This window comes from Cygnus atratus, chromosome 4 (genome assembly GCF_013377495.2).
Source record: "Cygnus atratus isolate AKBS03 ecotype Queensland, Australia chromosome 4, CAtr_DNAZoo_HiC_assembly, whole genome shotgun sequence".
NCBI lineage: Eukaryota > Metazoa > Chordata > Aves > Anseriformes > Anatidae > Cygnus > Cygnus atratus.
Genome location: NC_066365.1, coordinates 21,335,123 through 21,354,713, shown reverse-complemented (window position 1 = coordinate 21,354,713; position 19,591 = coordinate 21,335,123).

Here is a 19,591-nt window from a genome sequence, read left to right as displayed (position 1 = left end):
GGAGAGAAGGTGCCAGGCATTTGATTAGGCCAGATCACAGTCTCCTTAAGTCCCCCAGCTGGGAGCCATCTGGCAGTAACTCAGTCTGTGCGGGTCGTCCGTCTAGTGCAGTGCCTTCCCCCTGCCAGGGCTCTGCAATTGCCCTCCCTGCACACTTACACTTGTCCCAGCAGTGCTGACAAGACCCCCTCCACCCCTCACTGCTGAGCTGGGAATAGGCCCCATCTCCTCTCTGGACCAGGCATCCGGAACCACTGCTAAGATCTCTTTTCTTTATTTCTAGCCCTCTTCTGGTGACAGTTTATCAGGAACCAGCTCTGCAATTAAACGATATTTATGCCGAGCACTTTTCAGAATGAGAAATAATGTTAAATTGCTTTGCTCCCTCTAGCCATACTCCAGCTCCTTTGGGAATTATTCACCACCTCTTTTTCAGCATCATCTCCAGTCTCTAACCAGAAAGATACAGCAGCTCTGCCTGGCAGGAATGCAGCACTGAACACGCATCTTCAAAACAGGCAGGCACTCCTCTTCCCTATTCAAGTTATTTAAGCTGCCAGCAGATAATACCTCTTGTGACACTGTTCGTTCAGGACAGCCATCCAGGTTTGTTGCAGCAGCTCCAGTACAGAGGGTGGCTCTGTCCCTAATGTCTTTGCCTTACCTACTCTCCTTACAAGAAGTCCCACATGGTTCCATTCCTCCCTTCTGCCATCCCTCTACATGTACAGATATGCATAGGTCCATTTATATAAGCTTTCCTCAACTACAAGAACAATGCCTTCTTTTCTTAAATGCAAATTACTGCCATCTGTAGTGCATTGTTCCTATTGTATTTCTCAGCACTTTGTGCTAAAAACTGTTCTCAGCCATCACATTGCACACCAGAGTCAGTGTCTGGCAAATTATACGACTGCTGCAGTGCAAGGAAAGCTTGTGATTGTGATGCATTGAGATAATCTTTCATCTGATTAAAAAAAAAAAAAAAAAAAAGCAACTCCAACCTGGAAAGGGTTTGTGTTCACTTCCAGGACTTCTGCTTTGAGCTTTCTGAATGGAAGTGTATGCAGAGTGAGGCATTCAGAGTTATGACTGTTGCTTCCTAGTCCAACCTATTTAGGATATTATTTGTCTCTAATTTCCTCCTCTGTGAAGTATTTAAGCAAAGACTTAAGAGTAATATCATTATTGCTAACAAGATTGTGTTCATTCTCCATTGCAATGCACAAGCACACGGTTACAGATAAATTGAGCACTGGATGATTTACCTTCACCATACTATTAAGTTATTGCAACATCTTTGTTCTCATCTCTTCTGCTCTAATAGTTTTAATTAATTTAAAGTAACAAGTAAATTGTTTCCTTTCTGCTTAACCCTCTAAAGAATATTTCATCCTTGAGGCTGAATTACCGATGAGTGACATTTGTTAGCAAAACAGAATTTTTCCCTGCCCTAAATCCAATAGATCCGTGTTGAATTCTACCAAAACAGTTTTACAGAGTTTTGGTTCATTTTTCTTTTTGTTTAACCTATTTAGTAGAGTTGGCTGGCCAACCTGGAGATACTATAGTTCTGTAAATGAAAGGTGTTGCTTATTTAAGCATTGGGTTGTGATAAACATTTCCACATAAAGTTGCTGTTTTCTAAATATTATACCAAGGATGGTACCATTTAGGTTGCTAAAATATCTCATTAAAATAGAACATGACTATTCATTTTGACACAAAATCAAGCTAATAAAATGCTCTCTAGCAGCAACCTCATGCATATGTGGTAAGGTATATGTTTTTAATATTGATTTAGCAAAATTCAGTCACTGATATTGACCCATGAAGAAGACAGTCTGCATGGGATACCTTATGAAGGCATTTGTTCTCTTCATTGGAGCGTTTGGTTCCAGTAAGCACTGAGGACTGTCCTGTAGATCAGGATGCTCGCAATGCTGCAATTCCTAGCAGAGCCAGAAAAAAAAAAAAAAAAAGTGTTAAGACAGGCTTGAATCTGAGGAAGTGCTGATCTGGAACCTAACAACCTAACTTTGCCATTACTCCCAGCCTCAGCCTGGAACCCAAATCCAAGTTCTGAGAAGGCTAGAATGCTCCAGGTTCACATCTGGGTCCAATCAGACAGCTCAAGCCCATTTCCAAGCAGAGGCAAACTGAAAGGCATGTGGTATGCTGGGGAGACAAACCGCAGATGTTTATTGTGCTCTTGTGCCCTTAGCAATTGTTTTAATGGGCTGGAGCTCCTGGGAGACCATTTGACTTTTGCTCATGTCTATACTGTTCCCTCATACTGCTGACTATGCAGAAGCCCGAAGCTGTCAACAATCTGCTTCCAGTGTTATTTCAAGGAAAGAAAAGTGAAGTGGCATCTGATCTGTTGAGAGAGAATGGGGAGGGAGGTTATTTTAAAAATATAAAGCAACAACAGAAATCTGTATGGAATCGATATTACAATCGATAGCTTTTGCCCCTTTGGAAAGCACAGCTTAGTCTGAAACACAGGTTTCCCCTTCTCTGTTCCAACAACCATCCATTAAAAAGACTAGTGCTTACTTTGCCAAGACCGCATTGTCAGTAAGTGTTTTGAAGCTGTGCAATAATGATTATTGTGCAGTATTGCATTTTAATAATTCAAATAAACCATGGAACATTATGATCTCTACGGCTAAGTAAATACTTTGTTGCAGCTCCAGCCTTGGAAAGCATCATCCATTTCAGAAGAAATGTCTCTTTGCAGAAAGAGCAGTTTAAAAACACGGCCTGCCCTCACAAACGGCAGCCCTGGCTGCTGCTGAAATGCTCTGGTTTGTGCAGAGGGAAGAAAATATTTTAGTGAAGACCACCATAATGTGAGAAACGTAGTAAGTGATTAAATCTCTTGCTGTCTATTGCACCATAAAACTTGTGCAAGCAAGAAGATACTTCCATACGTGTCAGGCATTCAGTGCCTTCATTCTTCAGCCATTGAGATTCCCTACTTCTTCCTTCACCCAAGAGCCGAGCTGTGGCAGAGGGGGAACGCCTGTCCTTCCCCTTTGGGAAGAAGCCCAGGCAGTGAGTGAGCGGGGCCTTGTAAGGGCACTAGAGAAGGATGAGTGGGGTGGGATGTACGACTCAAGGACAATGGAGGTGAAGAAATGCTACGATTCCGCAGGAATCAGTAGAGCCCCCCAGAGAAGAAAAGAACCAGGCAAAATTAAAAGAGAAAATAGAGGGCAGGATTACTAAAAGAAGTGTGATTACTCAAGGGCATTGCTTTCAGGGGGAGAAGAGTTAGAAAACAGAACAGGATGCATTGCTTAGACTAGAAATTTCACAAGGGAAGGCTGTCAAACCTAGTTGTCAACTATTTAAAAATGTACTGTTAGTATTGCTAAGCTGGACTAACATATGGCACACAAATTCCTGGATCTCCCCAGTCACTGGGAATGTTACAGCCTACTTAAAAGTCGCAAAGATTTCACTCACTGTCTTGCCCTAACAACAAAAGAGTCCTAAGTCTTCTCGTGGCCACTGAGATGTAGGTAGTAACAAAAGTGAAAATTCTCAAAAAATAAATGAAAAGGTTTTCTCTCGCTGAGGAAACAAAGCATTTTATTTTTCTAATTCTTATCTGAATATAGCAACACAGTGTCTCATTTCCCCATTCCCTGCCTTAAAAGTTTGAGGTTATACATTTGCGTTGTACAATTCCCCTACTACAGGTTTGCTGAGGCCGTCTGCTCTGCCTTGAGTGGAACTGTATAGACAAAGGACATTTTCTAATCTGCTAAATCACATAGCCCAAGGATCTTCTCCATTTTAATGTGCATGGTTTTCTACAGCCCTCGAAAGATGAGATTAGATTAGATGGAATATTATCAGAACTAAAATCACTAATGTATCACTAGAAAATGAAAGAAGAAGTTGCTGTCTATTAAAGTGCAACAAAACTACTAAACAGGAAATGGATGAATGGCTGCAATAAATCAAAGCTTAATAAGGCTTTCAATCCATGTGGTTTTTTATTTATAGCAGAGAACTGAATGGGCTAATATTTCTCATGCAAATTTACATAAATGTGTTCTTTACTGTCTGCTAGGTCAAACAGAGCCCTGGTAGGTGCAGACACAATTCTCCTGGCTTCCGAGAAGACAGAGTAACCACACTTTTGAGGAATGTGTTGCTCTGACAAACAGCAGAGTCAAAAGTACTCTGTGACAGGTAGAAAATTTGCATTTCCATTAGTGAGGCCTTTGTCAAATGAAATCCCTAAAGGCAATGAAGAATGTGTGTGGAAGGAAAATGCAATGTATTAATTTACGCCCCCTCACCCCCCCCCCCCCCCAAAAAAAAAAAATCACTGTATAGTTCAATGAAATGTAAGTTAAGATAAAAGGCAGAGGGAAAAGATTTACATTCCGGAGGGCTATACAATAAAGGGATAGTGATTTGTGGATGCTTTTGCCACATGATAGCCTTAAAAAGAAATGCTTTTAGATAGTTTGGCTGTCTGTTAATTCATCAAGGACTCAGTTCTTATATCCTGTTCAAAATTACCAGCTGCTCAAGTAGTGCCATTAAGGTGTACAGAGTTAGGGCACAAGGATCAAACTGAGTCTGTGTACGAGCCACTTTGCTCCTCTGAAAAAATCTGTAATAGATGCTCTACTACTTGAAAAAATAAGCCCACTTTTTACCCCTTTTTTTAAGTTTATCAAAATGTGGATACAATTTAAAGGATCACGCTTAATCTTTTTGTCTATTGTCTTTTAGAAATCAATGATAAAATACTGTGAGGATTTTTAATGAGATTCCTATTATTCTGTGCTCTGCAACACCTGCTTCTCATGGGTGCAACTCTAACGAGAAATTAATAGGTCATCAGTGGAATTATGGTTAAAACAAGATACTATTTAATGTAAATAAAAATGTCAGAAATTGATCCAATGTTTAATTTGACCAAGCTTTAAAACGCATTCATATTATCACAACTAGCCCTGATCATTTTAGGATGTCTATATCCTGCATTAGTTCTTCATTTGTATTCCAGATATGTATCAAGAGTCACTTTATCTTGAGACTGATGGATTTAAATTCGTAGTTTCCCCAGATATATTTGAGCATTTCAGGGGAATACACATCTTAAAGGATAACTTAAGACCTTACAGAATTAATGTTTTCAAACCAGTAAATTTAGCGGCATGTTCTTCCCCACCAGAGCCCATCCCAGAATCCCAGTGGGAGCTGGCACTTTCTATACTATCACCTTTCCATCTTGTACCCCTTCCTTTACTCTGGTGCATGTAGATGGACAGCTGGATAACGTGAACTTGTGGCAGGACTTACCAAAACTTACTTAAGCTTATCTACCCTGTTGTTTCCACACAATGCCAAGAGTTTGCCTGGGCCCCTACATTCAGACGTGGAAACAGGATCCCAGCTCTGAGGAGCACAGGGAGAATACTTCTGCACTTGTGCACGCTGTTGGTGGCTTTAGGAGGGCATGCATGCTCTTTACTAAGTCAGCCAATGAAAGTAAATTTGGCTCATCAAGAAGTCTTTTCAGGAACAGCTCAAATATTTACCTACTCATTTTCACACAAAACTCTCACAGGTTAACTATTGATCACATCTCAGACAAGTCAGCTGTCAAGTAAAGTTAGAACAATTCTTGCATAGACATTCTTCTAGTTTATTCCTCCTCCAGTATACAGTCATGTTGTACTAGCCCCTATGTGATGTGTGGTGCTTGTAAATTATTCAAAAGAAAATCCAAAAGCTTGACCCCAACCAAAATAGTCGTATTGGATGAGTTATGAGTTATGGTTATGAGTTAACCAGGTCCAGAAGCATAAGTCCTAATAACATCTTCCCCTTCAATTGGATTTCTGCTCTGACGTCATCTATGACATTCAGAAGGTCCTTCCAGGAGTAAATTAATAGCTTTTTGTGACACTCCCTGAAAATCACAACGCTACTAGAGTGAAAGGGGATGTTCTGAGCTGCAAACATCATGTCCACAATGAAGCCTTTTTTTTTTTCAGACGTTAAGAAATATCTCACTAGATAAATTAAAGAACAGACAATGCACACTAGCTACTATTCTATTTTCTATCTTCAGAAAATGGCGTAAATTGCTTTCATTATGCTTTTATAAAACGGTAGGTTCTATACAGGCTCTACTAAGTATTGCTTTCTGGTTTGGGCTCTTTCTGCCTCTGTTCTTATTGCTGCCTCACTAACTTTGCTAGCAAAGTTTTTCAGCATTTCTTTCTTTTTTTCTTTCCCCTTTTCATACAGCAATAAATATTATTCGATTCAACAAATGCATACAAATGGTTTCCATTAGAATTTTAATCTACTCTCAAAATGAAAGAAAAGCTTTGTATAAATCTTTTTAAATTACCAGAACATAAATTCAGACAGGGACATCACCTAGGCTGAGCTGGGGAGTTCACAGCCTGCTGTCCTTGCTCATAAATTAATTGAGGTCTCTAGCTGCTGTAAATGAACAGTGCATCCTGCAAAAGATCATATCTGTCAAGATTGCAGATTGGTTTCTATCGGAGTTTGCAAAAGTCAGAGCTCACAATGCTTTCATTATGTCTATGAGTATGGCTTCCCAACTGGAAAGAAATGTGTGTTTTGTTCTGTTGGGCCAAGATTTACAGAAAGCAATTTTCCTCCACGCTCCAGCTATGACAAACCTACTGAAAAATGTCATTTCATGACTTCTTTCATTCAATCACCTTTTTACTGACAAATATATATATTCTTTCTGCTCGATGTATACGCACCAACTGTGACATTTAATGGGCAAGGAAAGTTAATCACAGGTGAGTACATATCCCTCTTGGATATTGCAAGCTATACTGCTTTCACTGCCACTACTCCATTATCAAGCAAGCATGGCTTCAGCTGGCTCCCACAACTACCTGCTTTATATCAGAAATTTATACATTTTTCAGGGGCTCCCTAAGACTCTAGGCACCAGCTAGCATATCCATGAATACCTCTTAGACATCTTACATGATGGTAGGGTTATGACAGAGTGCAAATAGAGTCTGAGGCAAGGTGGATATTACTGAGTCCTCAGTATCATTTTGTTTCTTCCCCTTTGACTCTCCACTGTGAATCTGCAGGCACATGAGGGATGGAGTAAAGAAAAGACAGAGATCATCAGATCACAGAGTTTCGGCTGTTTGGTTTGTTTGCTTGTTTGTTTAATCAGTGCCACATTTGATGTTGGTGGCAGGGACCATAGACACATTAACACTTATTTGCAATAGTTCAGAAATCAAAAGGATGGTAGGACTGACCAAAACAGCTCTTTGCACAAGTGAGTAGAATTAATACTACTTCAGTTGTCAGGGATTAAAACCCAAACACTGTACATCCATGCATTTCCTTCCTTGCCTATGCCAGCTGTGCTGACCCTTCCTTCTTCACGGCTGAAACTTTACAGGAGGCACCCCAAAATCACCTCAATGTCCACCTGTCACCCCTTCCTCTCTAGCTTACGAAAAGAAAATTCTCCCTTGTTATCTGGAAGCAATAGAAAGCCATCATACCAATTCTTAAAAACGATGAGGAGATTTACCACAGCTACAAACACCGGTCACAGGGTGGTCTTGATGATCTTGCTACACAAAATGCTAGCAAGGCAGGGCTAGAAGGGCATACTATGGCATTTTGTTCTGTAAATACACACACAACCTTTTAAAGAATGCAGATTATTTACATCCTAAAAGTTAATGTGCCTGTTAATCTCTATTTAAAAGCTTCTGCTTTAGCCTTTTAGTGTCAACCAGTTATGGTCCATGAAACAAAGGTGGCTGCCAGCCACAAGAGCCAAATATGTGCTGGAAATTAATTATTTACTTGGCAGGCTCAGCAGTCACTTTGCTATCAAAGCAATTGGGGCAATTTAGCTCTTTTATTAAATACTCAATAGTTCTGACCTGTATTACACCGGTGACATTTGGCATTCCCATGTCACGATGCTGCATCTTCCCACCATGGGTCACAAGCACCACGCTGTCAAACTCTTCTCCAGGAAAAATACTTGCAGGTGCAAACATCAGCAGTTGTCCTGGTAGTCTAGTTTAGAAAGCATTTAAAATAAGTATTTTAAATGTACAACTGCTCTGCGCTGGGCTCACACAACAGGAGGGAAATTTCAGGTTGGAAGTTTTTATTGTAACAGATTACAGACTGTTGAAGATGTGGATTGCAGTGGCAACCCTGATAATATGCTCACCATAGCAGGGACAAGGCAATATGGTACGAAAGAAAATCCCTCATAAGCAAATATTCATAATATTTTCTATGTTATTTCAACCTATGCCTGGCATATACTAGCATACAGGTATGTACATCACTCCACTGAGCAGCAGAAGGAAAAGGTAAAGTAAAAGAAGAAAAGAGAAGAGAGAGAGAAAAAGAAAAAGCCCTGAAGTATTTTTCAGTTTGGAACACAAATCAAACTGCAGAGATTATTGTTGAATAGCAGGTTGATCCCCAAAACTGTGTTGTTGCCATTACAGGTTGAAGTGACGCTAACAATTCCAGCAAATATTTAAGTTTCCTCCTTCATTTACTTCAACATACTGGTCATAGTCACAGCCTTTTGAACTGACTAGTCCCTCCGTACAACTTCAAATATTTGAAAACATCTCAGTGTCATTTTAAGCATAATTTAGAGGCCTTTTTGAGTTTTTCCCTAATAAGATGCCCAGGTTGTTACATGCTCTCTGTATCCCATTACAAACTGTAAGCTACCGTATCACGTTACAACTCATCTATGTTGTACTACTGACTAACTCTCACTACTTATCAATTTTTTCCAAAATTTCTTCCTCTTGGGGTTTCAGATTATTTTTCCCCAGATGCAGTAATTTTCTTTTCTCTCAGTATTCTCAGTGGAGACTGACAGAAGAGTGGTTAAGGGATCTTGCAGTGGACCCAGGCTTGAGAGCAATTACCTGTGCAAGCCAGGAGCAAGACTCAATCAGCCCAACCAACATCGTTCATGCTGGGAAGTCTAGCACTGTTGAAAGTGATACCTTCCTCGTAAACAACTGATAAGAGAAACAATCAGACTTCAGCCACATTAGTTTGATATACCACCTTGGTTAGTAAATGTTTGACCTTGAGTTGTCCACAACTTAAGATAGGGAGGCAAAAAGTCAATGAGACTAAAGACCTTCCTTCCTTCCCCACAACTTTTTCCTACTAAGGATCAGCTGTGAATATCTTTACTGTGTTACATACCTTCAAGTGATTGGGATACATCCTAAACAGACTACACCAAACAGTAATCTAGAGACAACCATCCGTGATTCAGGATAAAAACCAATCAGTAACTCCTTGACTTTACAGGAAAAGAATCCTCACAATATGCAGTTATGTACCTGTTCATCAAATTTGACTTTTTTGTAGTATGGATTTGAAGTATACAATGTTGATCCCTGTTAGACTACCCTGCTAAATGGACCATATGTGTATTTGATTAGATTGCAGACAGTTCCAATGTTCCAGACAGCTCCCCTAATGAAGGTCCTGCCTACCAAACGGATCAAAATCCCATCAGCTCTAATGACTGGCATCAATCCCCCCGTGTTGATGCAGTACCTTCGCTTCTAGCAACATGTCACAGTGTTTTCTGTGTTAGAAACTGAGGATTTAATGACGACAATATAGAGGTAATTATAGATTTATGTACGCAGCAACAATTTTGTTCTATCCATTATTTTGATATTTTTTTTAAATTTGGACACAGTTGATGTATGTGACTATCACAATACTTTCATAAAGTTCTTGCTTAGCAGAGTGATGTGAGAAGAGAGGTAGCACACAAGTGGTGCAAGTGGTGCCATCTTATAAGCACTATTAGAAAGTGGGACAGGGTGGGATTTGAGGATCTTGATTACCAAACCTGAAAAAAAAGAAGGAAGAATGCTATATGCATGTGTCAAAAGAGTATTAGAGTGATTATTTGTCAGGAAACTGCATTTATTTATGGCAAGTTTCCCATTATTGCTATATGATGAGTTACGATAACCTCCACTTCACTGAAACTTCCATCAGTAGTTTTCAAGAGAAATAAGAGTCAAGAAGCCCATTTTAGGTGATTAATCTACATCTTTGCCCATGCAGAAATACAGACTGAAGCACCATTCCACTTCAGAAGCTTGCATTAAAATGTGCTGGCAGCAGGACAGAAAGCAAGTGTTCATATCAGTGCAGGTAAATTCTAAAATCAGAAATACAAATATGACAGAAAAAGCAATCTTTTCAATACTACATTGCTCTCATTTAAGAGCAAAGAGAAAAATAAGATTGTTGTGCATTGCTGAGGTGCCATGGACAGACAGCTTGCAAACGCACGTGAAAAGGTAGACTACACCAATCACCAATGTCCAGCCCCTAGCAAGCAATTTATCTCTCTTTCAGTCTAGCTTTTAAATGAAAGGTGCCTGCTCTTTCTGAAGTTATTGGATTGTGTTCTGACAATAAAGTTAAATTACACAAGGAGTATCTAGAATATTTCATCACAAAATCAATGTGCCTTATTTTAAACTTTGCTTTCTTCATCATAACTTACATACACACACACTGATCTATGAAAGTTTTCGTTCAGTAAGAACACAATTTCAAAAAGCTACTGCTGCCTCAAGGAAAATACTGAAATATATTCTAAGACAGAAATAATTCTATTTATCAACCATTTTTCTTCCCCACCTCTTTGCTATTTAGAATATTTGCATGAAAATGGGATCTTTATTTCCCAAGAGTTCATCAGCTGCTACTGTTATGATATAATTTCCATGGATACCAATTGTATGTGATGTTGCAAGCATATGACAAAAGGATGAGGAATAAGGAAGAGAGAAATCAACTAGCTGCTTTATTCTTTGGCTATGCTTTTGGGTAACTCCATAAACAAAGCCTAAAGCCTTATCTAATCAATTCATCACTCCCACACAAATAATCTACTCGGTCCTTCTCCCTTACAAGTCCTTTTGGCAAAAATGTCCCAAATTATTTAAATGTGTTCAGTCCTTCAAATATTATCTCTGACTCAATGAGAACAGGACTCAGGACTTCAGGGAGTGACAGAGACAAAAGCCATTATTTTTTAACCTAACTTTAAATCTTCCTAATTCAGAATTTTAAGTGGTAGATTTCTCAATTGAAAAAAAAAAAAAATATATATATATATATATATCTCGGTAAGGTATCTGTTTCAGTAAAATTAACATCAAAGAATTATAGATATAATAAAATTTATCTGCTAAGGAGGGAAGAACTAATGAAGAAAACACCAAGTTTCAAAATACATCTGTTACATCAGTAGGTACAGCAATTTAATGCTATGTACCTGCAGAACTGTGCAAGGCTGAGTTAGTTCACAGCCTGATGTGGATTTTGATATCTACATCTCGTTAAAAATCATTTGAAGAATATGTTACCTTCAGTTTAAAACCCTTTCTAATAAGTGGTTCAAGATGAACACATTTTCTCATTTTGTAATTATATAAAAATATATTTTCGAATGTGTTTGACCAGAACATGACTCAAGGATTTTGCCTCTACTTAGGAGAGAAATGTCCAGAAGCAAGCAGCAGCGTGGGCAGAAAGATCTGGAGCCTCACTTCATCCAGGGAACCCTGATGATGCTTGCAGGCAAGTCCTTGCCATATTTTGATATAATGGTAATGTGTGACCTACAGAGACAGAGAAAGAAAGTCACAACTATAAAGCCCTCACTGGTACCTATGATCCCTCACCCCAACACCTCAAAGGCAAAGCAAAATTTCTAATTCAGAGGGAAGGAACCAGACAGTCACAAACCAGTTAAGAAGCTTGGCAAGAGTCAAAGGCATGGCTGGGAGCAGAGCTACAGAGAGAGAGGCCCCACAGGAGAGCACTAACCACCGAGACACAGCCCTGGTCCAAGGGTGGTCAGAGCACAGCAGCCAGGAGCACCGAGAACATCTCATTCATCTCATTCACTGCACTTCTCCAAGCCCTAACAGTGCCTCCGAGCATCTTGCAAGTCACCCCTTCATTACACTTTGCAACCAAAATTAAACTTCTCTGCCAGGAGCTAGAAGTCACCGAGCCCCTCAGAGTCCTCCCTGCTTTTGCTTTTGTTTTCCATTGCAGGCTCGAGCAGCATGCCGAGGGGCAACCACAAAAAGCCTCTCTGTGGCTTGCAGGCTGCTGCCTCGTGAGCCCATTCACTAGCTGAGGAGAAATGGATGCTAACTCTCAGCACAGCCAGAGGAAGAGCAATAAAAGCTTTCACATCCCGTCTCCTGGAACAGAAAGTTCAGTGCAAATATGAGACCCAGGTGATACAGCAGGCTGCTCCTCGCCCCCAGGGCAGGCAACGAGTGTCCTGCAATTTTGTAGTCTCCTCCCACAAATTGAAATCCAAGGTATGCATACCTTGCAACACACAGGGCCAAGGCTCCAACTATGCATTTTTCTGTTCCTTTTCTACCTCTCAGTAGCCTTAACATTATCTCTGGGGTAGATATGAACTTTTTTTTAAAAAAAAAAAAAAAACAAAAAAAAACGACTTTGCTCATCTGTCAAGTCTCATTCCCTGACATCAAGGAGATCAATCTGCCTTTCTTAAACACAATTCCTTGCTCTTTTGAGAGGCTTCTCTTTTTAGATATTGGTCTCCTAAGCTCCTCTCCACAGCCTGTCTCCCCCGCTGCATCCTTCAACAGATTTTTTCAAATGAGAACAGACAACCCATATAGGCTGACATGCTTTTTGCAGCGCTCGCTGCTCACATCTGATCGCTGCTAACCAATCTGCCTGCACTGCCAGGCAGTACAGTGGTGGGAGTGGGGACAAGAGGTGTCTGCTACATGTATACAGGCATGCACTTGGAAAGGACTGCTTTTCTGTAGCCAGTGAAAATAACATGGGTGAGGAAGCTCATAAACATTACTAGCATAGTTTTAAGCCACGAGACCAAAAGGGTTTTATGGAAGAAAAAATAAAAAGAAACCATTAAAAACAAACAAACAAACAAACAAACAAAAACCATCAGAATCTACCCTCCTTGCTGGAGTTTTTTCCTTAGAAAGAAAATATGTTCAGGTATTCAGGTATTCTCTCTTGAATGTAAAATTCTCAGAATCATTCATAGATGGTCCATCTCCACCTGAGGTAAAGTTGGTCAGTTTTGTTTGCCCGATGCTTGTAGTTATGCCTTAACCTTAGAAAGTGGCTGAAATAAAACAAATGCGGTGAAGCTCCAATGCTACACAGCAATTTTGACTTTCATAGGGAGTTACCCATAGGGAGAAACCCACAGGGAGTTTCTGGTGACAAGATGGTGACCTGAAACAGCTCTCCTTTGCTCTCCTTCAGTCCATTTCCCTCCCACATGGGATATGTAAAAGAACATCTTAGTTACATCAGCCTGAGCTAAAAGTGCATTTAAAATCAATCCAGGTAGTGCATAGCCCCCACTTGAGGGCAGAATTCAAAATCAGAATATTTATTACCAAGCTGTAAAGCTGTGTTTTTGCAGACTTTGTCAGGAAGGCGTTGTTCGAATACCAATAGGGATATCAGGCTCCTCATAATATACCTCAGGTCAGGAAGGGATGTGAACACATCATCAGCTTTAGCCCTACTGACTTAAAAGATAGTTAAGCACATATTTTACATCCTGTCATGAACAGGAAATATGTAGTACCGTACAGCCACCTTAGCTGCGAGGGGAATATGCATACTTATACAGGAATCTAGCTCACTGCAAAGCTTGGATGGTTACAGCTTTTCTTGCACTCTAAGCTGCGATCAACAGAAAGTGGCCAGTAGTGAACAATGAGATCTAATCCAAAACAGTCTATTAAGGTGCTGTTTGTCTGCTTTTTGTTTGTTTTCCCCCAAAACCAAATGTATGAAGGCACCATCATACCTTATAGCAAGAACCATCCCAGACATCAGTGACCCTACTGCAGGCTTAAGTCAGTGCTAGTGAGTGTGGGACCCCAAAGACCCATGCTCAGAGACATGCATCCTGCTGGGTGCCACATAGCCCTCTTGCTTGTATCTCAGAATCCCTGGAGAAAGAGACCTTGGATGAGATCGGGGGGAAAACGGGTGCAGGAAGAGATGATGGGGATCCAAGAGAGTAGGAAGAGGCGGAGCAGGAAGCAGTCAAACCACACACCTGGAAATCTCCTGGAGCCACTGCTCTGAAGTCAGCTGGCATGTTTTATTTCTGGAGGAGGGATACTGAACCCCAGGGGGAAGCAGTCAGCCTCCCTCACATACCTCCAGGCTACCGCCCTGCCTGTACGATGTCCTAGAGCAGAGGGTGTAGTCTAGCTGCACAAAGGACAAGAGGAAATGGCCTCAAGTTGTGTCAGGGGAGGTTCAGGTTGGAAATTAGGAGACGTTTCTTCTCAGAAAGAGTAGTCAGGCATTGGAATGGGTTGTCCAAGGAGGTGGTGGAATCACCGTCCCTGGGGGTGTTTAAGGAAAGGTTGGACGTGGTGCTTAGGGACATGGTTTAGTGGGTGATAGTGGTGGTAGTGGGATGGTTGGACTAGATGATCTTGGAAGTCTTTTCCAACCTTAATGATTCTATGATTCTAAGCCTACACAGTGCTTTCACTATGCTTCCATCTAACTTCCAACTAACCATGAAGGTACTCCGCAATGACCTGTTAGTTGCCTGGCACACTAGAAGCACTAACATAGCCTATGACTTTCAAAAGACAATAACTCTAGTTAGCACAAAAGAAACACAGATTTTCATCAAATAAAGAATATATATTACCTAACCAGTTTGAAAAAAATCCTTCAGTTTAGTACAGGGCTGTCTGAGGTGCTCAGCTTCTCCACCCTTCCTCTTATTCAACTTTTTTTTTTTTCCCTCCAAATTATAGGGAGGTTCCTTCTCTCCCTCTTTCCAGATAGCTTCATTTGGCCTTGAAGTGTCCAATAGATAGCACAGCTCTTATACAAACACACGTCCTTTTCTCTCATCGTTTCATCTTCAGACTTCAACATCTTACCACAGAAAGTCCCTGTTCTGGTCTCCTCTGCCCCTTTCCTCAGGTCAAACCTCCAAGCACCAGCCAACACTCTTCTGAGGTGTTTCCACACCTAACTAGCTTCTGGGTTTTTGTTTGTTTGTGTTAGTTTTCTTGTTGTTGTTACTGTTGTTTTATTTTTTTGTTGTTGTTGTTTTTGTTTTTCCCTCTGGAAGACAGATGAGCAATGTTAACAGCAAAGACCCATTTCTTACAAAGCCATTTCCCCAGTTGTCAGAGAAATACACCTTCCCCATAAGATTTAAAACCAGAAAGAATACATATGATACACATATCCAATATAATTAAGTACAGTCATTCCTGAAAAAGGAAATCTGCTACAAAATCCTGGCATCTGAATTTGAAGCTCTCTAGCAAAACTTGTCAGCTCCTCAAGAAATAAATACGAAAACCACACCACAAAACACTAGATGCATTATTATTAGTATCTTAACAACAGTACAAATATTAAAGTGCCATATTGTTTACAACACAAAATTAAAATTTTAATTTTAATCAGTCCTGTTTACCCAGCAACATTCTGATTAGCAGAGTTGATTGAACAGTGAAGGAGGGGGGGGGGGGGGGGGAAAAGATATGCCACATAAAAGACTTGAGCACAAGTCAACAAGAAGGAACAGCAGAGTTACACAGCCAACTGAAGAATGCACCCAAGTCTCTGGCAAAACAAGACACAACGTACGCCACTGAAGTGGTGATTTGAATACATTTCATTTCATTTCATTTCCTCTCCTTTGGTGCAGGGAGCCCTTCTGCATATTTGCATGACAGAATTGAAATACACATTAGCTTAAAACAATGAAGGAATAGGGAGGTAGAGAACATGGAGTAGGAAATCCCATGAAACCATAGGCAATTGCTTCTTTATTATGCATATTTTGCTGCTGAAGCACATTATTCTCATTCTCCTTAGGGCACCGTTTGTTAAGAGCACAGTAAATAATGTCAACAACAGAAAATCCAGCACACCGAGCTCAATTTTTTTGTCTCATGTGTGGGTGAGAGAGGGCACTGACAGAAGCCATATTTTCCAGCACAAACCTCAAAGCACGCAAGAGGGAAGTGGCAGTTCCTCATTCCAACCCCTGCTCTTTAACACCTCCTAAAAATAAAAAAGTCAGGTTCACAGGAAGATGGTGCCCTTCACAGACTCATAGAAGACCAAGTTGGAAGGGACTCACAAGGATCATCAAGCCCAACTCTTGTTTCTCACGAGGAGCCATGGGCAGCTGCCCTCTGCTCAGGTGCCGCCATTTTGTGCCACGACTATGGAGGTGGTGCCTCACAGGCAGGAAGCTGAAGGCGCCTTCCTCCTGGAAGGCCTGCTCCAGAGGGACTCACTTCAAAGCCATGGTCATGGTACATTGGAAGGGTTTGGACAATGCCATCCCACTGCTCCTGGAGGTGAGAGCGTTGGGAATCCAGCTGCTGCGCTCCTGCTCCAGCAGATATCAAATGCTGCACTCTCTTCCAGTTTGATTAACCACATGCTTCATTAAACCTTTCACTGTTGCTTAACAATGCTGTAAATGCCAGGAAGACATTGGTTGTTTGTTTGTTTTTTGAATGAGGCAGAGACAATTCAGAAATGCTTTTTTTCCCCCTCTTTTTTTTATTTTTATTTTTTCCCCTCCTCATTTCCTTTAAGCCAGAGAATGTAAACAGGTGAGTTAAGTGTAAAAGGAAAGGAACGTGGACTTAAAAGGTTTCATACAGGGTTTCTTAAACAGTCAGTCTGTTAAATGCTTTTCCATTGTGCACCTTTCAGTAGCTCCTGAAGCTGAGAACACGGAGGAGATGCAGACTACGCACTTGAAACAAGTTTTACCCCTCTGTTCTCAAGTCACAGAGAGTTTTGCATTAGATTTTAAAGGAAAGGGAGAGAGAAATCTACTAAAAACGGCTTCAGTGGAGCGAACTCTTTGAGCCAGCCCCACTGAAGAGAGAAAGAGTTGGTTCCTCACACTTTCAGACATGTATTACATAGGCCCTTTTCTTACCAAAAACTGAGAATAAACAGCTGCAAGTAAGCAGCCCTTCAGCTGTGGTCACTTCTGAACTTCATTCTTAAGTGCTCCCAGTGTAGCAAAACCTGAAGCCAACCCCTTTGGATTAGTAGAGTACTGCTCTCTGCTTCTTCACGAGTTTCTCACCACTCGATAGCAGCTTCGAGACTCCCTGCGGCACAGCTCCTCCCCACAGCCTCACCTCGTAAACTTAGCCCAGACACCCAGGTGAGACCAAGCCCTGCCTAATTGCTGCTTCAGGGCAATCAAGTGGAGCCTCTGTGCTTTGTCCCACTGCACTTACATCAAGTCTCCCATCACCCAACTTCAGAGAGAAAAGTGAAGAGCAGTAAGTCAGAATTTTTGTTTACTTTGCTTACTCTCAACAGGATAAAATCCCTCCAAGATTCATTTCAGTAGCTGATTAATTGCTGCAGCTTCTGCAGTTTTATGCACGGAGCTTTCAGTCTGAGTGATATACCAGAAGAGCTTTTATTGCCAATGCTACAGCAGGCTATTTTGGAAATCAGAACAATTATACTGGTCACAGCATACTTTTTGTTGTGTTTGTGAAAATATTCCTCATATACAAAGCAGTAAAGTGTTCAGTCAGTGATCAAAGTTTCAGAGATGAAGATTATACTCTCATACAAAATGAGAGCGTATGAAACCACCCTTTCTTAAATGAAATTTATGTAAATAAGATTGCTGGTTCCTTGGGTTCTCTGACCGTAGAATAGAATAATATTTAGAAGGAAAATCTGGATGGCAGGATTTAGATTCAACCTTTATGGTGGCGTTATATTGAACTCAATAGGATCTCAGCATTTATTTGAATGTGATTTCTTCCTCCAATTAATGCTGCTGAAGTAACTGTCAAAATGCTCCCCAGTCCCCTTTCAGCTTCCTGCAGTTTTTTAAGCAGTCCCCTAAAGAAACCCCATCCTAGTCACCTGCCCATGCTCTGGCAGGCTGTGGAGGTGGTTTACCATGGGTGCGGTGTCGGTAGCCACGATGGGTCCTGTGAAGCTTCATGCTGGTGAGACATGGGGCTCAAAGAGTAGTGTGGCTGGTAGTTCAAAGCCCAGCTGTGCCAACGGTAATGACTGGAGGAAAGGGCTGAGGGAAACATGATGGATTGCAACAAGGCAAACGCGAAGTCCTGTACCAGGAACAGAACTTCACATTACAGGACTGGCTGGACACACACTGGTTGGAGGGCTTCTTGGCAGAGAAGGACTGAGGTGGACAAGAAGATGAAGTGCCCTCACAGCAGAGAAGGCTAACTATGTACTAACTACTCAGAAGCATGCAGCCAGAGGGTTAACAGGGTGACTGTGCTCCTCTGTTCAGCGTTTTTAAAAGCACATCTGGAGTAGTGTCACCTTCGGGCTCCCCAGAAAGTCAGTAGAGGGACACTAAGATGGTGAGGGAGTTGCGCACGTAATGCATGAGAAAGAATGAAAGCAGCATTTGTTCAGCCTGGAGAAGAAAAGGTTAAAAATGAGGGGAACCCAGCTGCTAACTTCAGATACCTAATAAATGGTAACAAAGATGACACACAGATTTTTTTTTCAGACACCTACAGGGAACAGATGAGAGGCAACAGACATAAACTGTAGCAGTGGAAATTCTGACTGAAGTAAAATGAAACTTAGTGAGGGTGGAGCAAGTACTGGAATGGCTTACCAGAAAGGCTGCAGAATCTCCATTCTTGGAGATTTGGAAAACTCAACTGGACAAGGCCTGAGCAACTGTATCTAACTTATCAGCCAACCATGATTTCATCAACAGTAGGACTAAATGACCTCTAGATGTCTTGCCAGCCTGAATGGTTCTATGCATCCTCAACTTGAGCTTCAGGACGTGACACACAGTTTATTATATTTAACAATTTTCATTGTTTCCTCTGGTAATTGGCATAATTATTCTTTATTTGGAAGGCAAAGCACTATATCCTAAACTATTAAAAAACTATAATAAAATTATAAAATTATGATTAAAATTAAAATTATTATCATAAAATAAAGTTATATTTATTTTATAATTGTATTATAATATTATATAATTATAATTATATATTAATTATATTATAAATATTATATATTAATTATATAACAATATTATAATTATGCTATAATATAATGACATAATGATATAAATATTACTATATTAATTGATTATAATAATTATTATGTAATTATTATAATAGTCAAATTATTATCGTAAAATAAAGTTATAATTATTTTATAATTATATTATAATATTATATAATTATAATTATATATTAATTATATTATCAATATTATATATTAATTATATAACAATATTATAATTATGCTATAATATGATATAATGATATAAATATTACTATATTAATTAATTATAATAATTATTATGTAATTATTATAATAATAGTCAGAAACATAGATTTCTAGGCATGCACACAAACAGTAAGGGTCAAAGCATCTTCAAGATTTTTCTAAGACATTAAGCTCA